The sequence below is a fragment of the Pristis pectinata genome, chromosome 20, assembly GCF_009764475.1.
Source record: "Pristis pectinata isolate sPriPec2 chromosome 20, sPriPec2.1.pri, whole genome shotgun sequence".
Lineage (NCBI taxonomy): Eukaryota > Metazoa > Chordata > Chondrichthyes > Rhinopristiformes > Pristidae > Pristis > Pristis pectinata.
Window position 1 is genome coordinate 27,261,194 of NC_067424.1, and position 6,962 is coordinate 27,268,155.

Sequence of the window (6,962 nt, forward strand, 5' to 3'; positions counted from 1 at the left end):
TGTTTGAGGCAGGCATGGTAGCATAGTAGTTAGCATAATGCTTTACAGCACCAGCGACCTGGGTTCAAATCCGGCCACTGTCTGTAAGGAGTTTGTACATTCTCCCCGTGTCTGTGTGGGTTTCCTCCGGGCGCTCTGGTTTCCTCCCACATTCCAAAGATGTACAGGTTAGGAAGTTATGGGCATGCTATGTTGGCGCTGGAAGCGTGGCGACACTTACGAGCTGCCCCCTAAAAATCACTACGCAAAAGATGTATTTCGCTGTGTGTTTCGATGTACATGTGACTAATAAGGATCTTATCTTATCTTTAGTCAACAACAGACATGCTGCCTCAGGGAATCTTAATGAGCAAACCATTATTATTCTCCAACAATGCTACTGCTGCCTGTCCCTTTCTGAGGCAGCCTTACTGCAAGCACTCAGCTGAGCTAAATCTCAAATTTTGTATTGATATGGTGCATAATGTACAACCCTGCCATTATGAGAGAACTGGTCTTGCTACCTCCTATCAGGCAAAAGGAGCAAGCATGACTCAGAAGAGCTGATGAGAAATCAGAAGAGGAGAAGGAGGAATGGTCATTGAAACCTAGGTAACCCTTTATGCCTATGCTTACATGACCAAATAATTCACTAACAATATTGGTAACCTCAATCCTAGTTCACGATTCACCAGCAGTCCCACAGTCCTTGCCGTTGACAAGCACACCTTCTCTTTCCTCAAAGCAGATATAGCATCTAATACAAAATACACATTCCAACTTTAATGTATAAATTAAATAATTCCAGAGTCTAGAATTAAATGTACAGAAATAATCACACTTTGAATCCCCTAATGCCTTATGCAAATAGTATACCTTGAACCTAACTTCTAAGTTTAACCTGAATCCATCCAGGTGAGGAAAACTAGTTCAGGTTTACATAGCAGCACAATCCAGAACTCTTTTAAAAGTGCCACAAATCAAATAGTATAAAATACACAAGAACGAATGCTACAAGTAATGTTATATGAAATCACTGAAATGCTGCAAACTCTTATACACTGATATGACCTCTATATTCTGTACCTTACATAGTTTGAACCTTTAATTGTAGCTCATGCATATAATTCACATGCACCTCTCTCTAATTCTGTACAGGTGGTTAATTCTATCCATAGCTACCTTGCAAGCCATTCTTTAGTTTTAAATATTACTCACTCTTTAACTCTGCATGATTTTGGATAGAACTCACTCTGGCAATCACTTAGAATATTGGAAGGTTCTGGGTCCCGCTTCCAGCAAGTTGTCCAAGTCTTCCCCAAGCCCTGCTTACTTTATAATAAAAAAAACTCCCACCCATAAAATTTGATTGTTGTTCCAGTTGTTCCAGCACAACCTGGAATTGAAATTGGTTTATTATCATCACATGTACTGAGATACAGAGAAAAACTTAGTTTTGCAAGCCATCCATACAGATTGTTTCAAAACATAAGTATATTGAGGTAGAACAAGGGAAAAGCAATAACAGAATCCAGAATATATAGTTACAGTTACAGAGAAGGTAGACAATAAGGTGCAAGGGTCATGACAAGATAGATTATGAGGTTAAGAGTTCATAGCATACAAGAGGTCCATTGAAGAGTCTTATAACAGCAGAGTATAAGCTGTCCTTAAGCTTGGTGGTGCACATTTTCAAGCTTTTGTATCTTCTGCCCAGTGGAAGGGGGGAGAATAGAAAACATCCAGGTTGGGAGGGGTCTTTGATTATGCTGGCTGCTTTTCCGAGGCAGCAAGCGGTGTTGACAGAGTCCGTGGAAGGGAGGCTGGATTTTGTGATGGACTGAACTCTGTCCACAACTCTCTGCAATTTCTTGCAGTCTTGGTCAAAGCAGTTACCATACCAAGCTGTGATATCAACCTTCCCCTTAGGCCATACCATTTCCATCCTGTTTGCCTGCTACAAGACCTTGAATTCTTTGATGTAGAAATGTTGGGTGTCCAAGCATTAACATAAAAAGATGCTTTGATGGAGAAAAAAGGTTTGAGTTTATCTGCATTCCAAAAAGGTCATTAGTGAATGTTTTCCCCTTACGTTGAACTTTCAAAGCCTCTTGAGGACTGACCCAACTACACTGGAGCCATCTTGTCATTCACACTGTGACTTATAACTTTTAATGGCATTGTCTCAAAGCGTGGGTCTGGAAGAAAAGGTTGTGCTTATGTAAACAAATATTCCAGGATTTCCTTTCCAGCTTACAATTAAGTTCAGCACTGGCATTGGGTTCCCGATAGCAACTTGGCTTGGGAATTCTGTACAATTTTTGATCAATTTTGGTTCACCATGCTGATTGTGAGATGCATTCTTGCTGATGGCATCTGATTATACTTGTCTATGTGAGTTTGACTGTCCTTATGAACGTCACAGTGCTGCCTAATATCTGCACTGTCAATGGTGGAATGCAGCCGACTTTCAATGAAGGAGATTGACCCTTGGCTGGGCAACCACAAGAAGACCTAGGAGCAGTTTTGGATTATAACTGCTCAGAATGAGTGACAGCAACCTGAACTGGTTGGTTGATAAGGTGAAAACACATTATTGACCATATATAGTCGTTGTAGTCATGGTGGTTATTGTATTTCTATTATTTTATTTGTCAGAATTTTATTTGTCAAATTTTTAAAAGAGTTCTGGATTGTATTGTAGTGTGAACCTTAGCTAGTTTTCCCCAATTGGATGGATTCAGGTTAAGTTCAAAGGTTTGGTTTAAGGGAAACTACTTACTTAAGACAAATCTCTTTAAGCTTTTCAAGGTAAGTAAATAAATGCTCAAGTTAAATGTTGTAATTCATGATTATTGCACATAAGTGTAACACTTATGAATGGTTCTAATGCTATGCTTTTAAGCATTCATGTAAAATGGGCAATTGCTTTTGATTTGAGGCACACTGGTTTTCAGAAGCATACTAATAGCTGTCTCAGCTACCACAAGTCAAGGTGGCTGAAAATGAGTGACAGATGCACACTGATAATAACCAGCCTGGAAAATAAGCATCTTATCTGCTTTCCATTCACTGAGCAAGCTACTTATTTGTTTTTCCCTTCTTTTTCAAAACAAGTTTGAACAAGAGGTGAGGTATTCTATCAAACAGGTTTGACAGCATCCTAGGCCATCAATTGTCCAGTTCTGAAGTGAGAAGGATAAGGATTTGTGGTTCTTGTTAGATTTTTCATTGTCATTCTGCATCCATAGCAATATTGCACAAATCAGTTCCCTCCTTCTAGATCCAAGCATCCAACAGCTTAGTCCACATCATGCTCCAAGAACACTATTCCATTACTGAGCAGCAGCTTGGTTGATAGTGAAGAGATGTTACTGGAATAAGATCCAAAAATACTGTTAGTTACTTGGTTCCAGTATTACTTATCTTATTATGGCCAACAGGTATTTCTTTTCGGATTCTCATATGGCATCCCCCGGATCTGTCTTTGACATTATTCTCTTCCTAATCTAAATGTCATCGGCAGGTATGGTGACAGCTTCCACGTGTACACAGATGGCATCCAGCTTTACCTTTCTGCTGAAGATGTCACTGCTTCTGTGCTATCAGATTGTTTGTTTAACATCCAGTCATACATGGGGCTATTAATTTCCTCCGGATAGTCATTGTAAAAAAGAAAGCCATTGTCTTTGAGCAATGTTTATTTGCAACTATGCTATGGTCCCATTCGTAACTTCTTTCCCTTCTTCCCTTCTTCTTGTGTATGTAGCAGGAAGCTGCAAATTGATGCACATGCCATATATCAGGTGCCTTCACCTGGAATGATCCAGACACTAAGATCAGGTGAGTGTAACAAGGACCTCCATAAGCAGAATTCACAGTGGAGGCTTGGGTGTATGTCTGCAGCTATGCCTGTGCAAGGTGGCAAATCTCTGTTGCCACTGTCATGGTAAATCTCAGCTATCAGATGGGTTACTCACCCTGGTTGGCGGTCAGAGCATTACTCCCAGCAGATACTTTGGTAATAGGCTGTCCTACTGAAAGCCCTCTTCATTTTCCTCCCTTGACCACCTTTGTGAAGCAGGTCTAACTTTCCATCTCACTCCTCCTGCTCTGACCTGAAAAGGTAGAGTTAATTTTCTTGAAAAATCAGCTAAACTGTTCAGTCCTTTACTCTAAACTGCTATTGAAATAGGAACTAAGAATTTAAAAAGAGAACTGGATAAGTTTTCAAAAAGGAGAAATATAAGGGCATTGAGTATAAAAGTTGGGAGATCATGGTTCAGTTGTACAGGATATTGGTGAGGCCACTCTTGAAATATTGTGTTCAATTTTGGTCACCCTGTTATAGGAAAGATGTTATTAAACTGGAAAGAGTGCAGAAAAGATTTACAGGGATGCTGCCAGGACTTGAGGGACTGAGTTATAGGAGAGGTTGGACAGGCTCAAACTTTATTCCTTAGAGCATAGGAGACTGAGAGATGATCTTATAGAGGTGTATAAAGTCATGAGGGGCATAGACAGGGTGAATGCCCTCAGTCTTTCCCTCCCCCTCCCCCCCCCCCCCCCCCCCCCCCCCCCCAGAGTTGAGGTACCAAGAACTACAGGGCATAGATTTAAGGTGAGAGGGGAAAGATTTAAGAGGAACTTGAGGGGCAACATTATTGTTTTACACAAAGGGTGGCGTTTATGTGGAATCAGCTGCCAGAGGAAGTGGTTGAGGCAGGTAGAATAACAACTTTTAAAAGACAGTTGGACAGGTACATGGATTGGAAAGGTTTAGAAGGTTACAGGCCAAACACTGGCAAATGGGACTCACTTGGATTTGGCATGTTGCTCGACATGGACCAGTTGGGCTGAAGGGCCTGTTTCCACGCTGTATGATTCTATGACTCTATAACAGGCTGTGGACAAGGGCTTGTGTTACAGGAGAGAAGGCTCTCAGTCATCTCCTTCTATGCTATAATTTGTACATCTAAAAAGAACACAAAGCAGGATAGTAGATCGTTAAACATATAGTTCATCTTTGAGGTAATTATGTAAGCCATCAAATGAACTGTGAATGACATTAATTACCAAGTATGTAGCATTAAATTGAATCTGGATGCACGGTAGTAGGATATCCTTGCATGCAATTTCAAATTCAATCCAATTCTTACAACCTTTGCCCTGACCAGTAATGAGTAAAGATATTTAGCTGGAGGGAGCTTGTATTACATTAAAAAAAAACAAAATATATAATATAGTTCATTAAAAAGAGTGACATTATGTGTTTATTTGCATATCTATTAAAATCATTAGCAAGGATCTGATATTCTACCTTATCCACTGAAATCCAAAAAACACAGGGTTCAATTTGTCTTCATTTCAACAGCATTAAATGTAAGGCTTGACATTATACATCTCTTGTTTCGTAAAATAAATTAACCTAGGCTGTAAGGGTTAAAGTACATAGCAGCACAGTAATCAATTACACATAGCTGTGGTGAACTCTGATACAGTGTCTGCATTTAAAATGAAAGTGAACTCAAGCCGTCTCTCCTGTAAAGTATATGGAAGGTATTCCTGACATAATGAAGTTGTCTTCTGTTCACAGTGAAAATCTAATATGACTTTCGATAGTTGTGGAAAAATTCCTACACCATTAAAAATGATGATGGACAGCATAATAGTTTTTTGCTCATTAACTACATTGAAGATCACTTACCTTCAATTTGTATTCTAGAGGATTCCCACCCTTGTGTAAATTGTCTAATGATCCAAAGCAGCAAGTTGAGAAAAGCTGGAGTCTCATTCAGGTCATTGCAGTAAGGGTATTATGGGGCTTTCCATTGCTCTGAAAAAAAAGGTACTTCTGTTTTGTTGCAAGTCAAACTGGCATTAGTAGCTTTAACAAAAGGATCTTTCTATAGTTATTTCCTCCTTTCTCAGCATATCTGTTAATCTAAAACATTTTCCATTTCTGACAGGAGGTCAGTGACCTGAAGTAATGCTGCGGATCTTTGGCTTAAAAGCAAGCAAATCTGTTCAAGTCTGTTGGCTGTTAAGCACTTAAGCAAGCAGATCCCTGTGACTCCTGAACACAGACTGAAGAGCAGCCTTTGGCTGGTCCTGGGTCACATAGCCTATGTTGCTGCACTTCACATGGAGCAGTGCTCAGATATTTTTTTAGAACTTCCTGCTTTCAGGCTGGGAAATCTGCCCTCTGACCTTGCAATAGTAAGTACAGCAGCCCCATCAAAAGCAATGGGAGAAAATGCTGCCAAGAGAACATAGACCTTTTCATATGATCTTATTCAGTTAATTTAGCTATATTTAATTATCTTTAAGAATGTGTGCATGTTTTATAATGTTGTTTATGAAATAAAAATTAAACAATTCCCTCCTTCCATCACAAGGTCAGAAGTGGTGATGTTTGCTGATGATAGCACAATGTTCAATTCCATGTTTGCACAATGTTCAATTCCATGTTTGCAGCTCCTAAGCAAATTTACCAGTCCATGTGTGCATGCAACAAGAGCAGGATAACATTCAAGCAAGTAACATATGCACCACTAAGTGCTTGACAATGACCATCTCCAGGAGAGAGTCTAACTACAAACTCCTGACATTCAATGGCATTACAATCATCAGTTCCCCCACCATCAACATCCTGGGGGTCACCATTCACCAGAAACTTAACTCAACCAGTCATAAAAATACTGTAGTTACAATAGCATTAGAGGCTGGGTGACTGTGGTGAAGGTAATTGATAAAGCAGCTGAAGATTGTTGGGCTGAGGACACTGCCCTGAGGAACACTTTGGGATGAATTTATTGGCTTTCAACAAACCAGACAAAAATCTTCCTTTGTGTGAGGTATGAGTCTTGTCATTGGAGTGGTTTCCCTTTGATGCCTTCCAAGGGCTCTTTGATTCAAGGTCAGTCACTTTCACCTCCAGATACCCCAAAATGTTTGCCCTCTTTAAAGTTACAAGCTTCCCT

At 39.9% G+C, this 6,962-nt stretch overlaps 1 long non-coding RNA gene across 1 annotated transcript; it reads right to left on the reverse strand.

Annotated features, from left to right (window-relative positions):
* Nucleotides 1-1,589: 1,589 nt before the first annotated feature.
* LOC127580933 (uncharacterized) lies at nucleotides 1,590-6,107 on the reverse strand. Its single transcript, XR_007957908.1, has 4 exons — nucleotides 5,687-6,107; nucleotides 4,799-4,954; nucleotides 3,960-4,097; nucleotides 1,590-3,353 (listed from the first exon to the last, which is right to left on the reverse strand). It is a non-coding gene; the product is annotated as an uncharacterized LOC127580933 (long non-coding RNA).
* Between the last annotated feature and the right edge of the window lie 855 nt (nucleotides 6,108-6,962).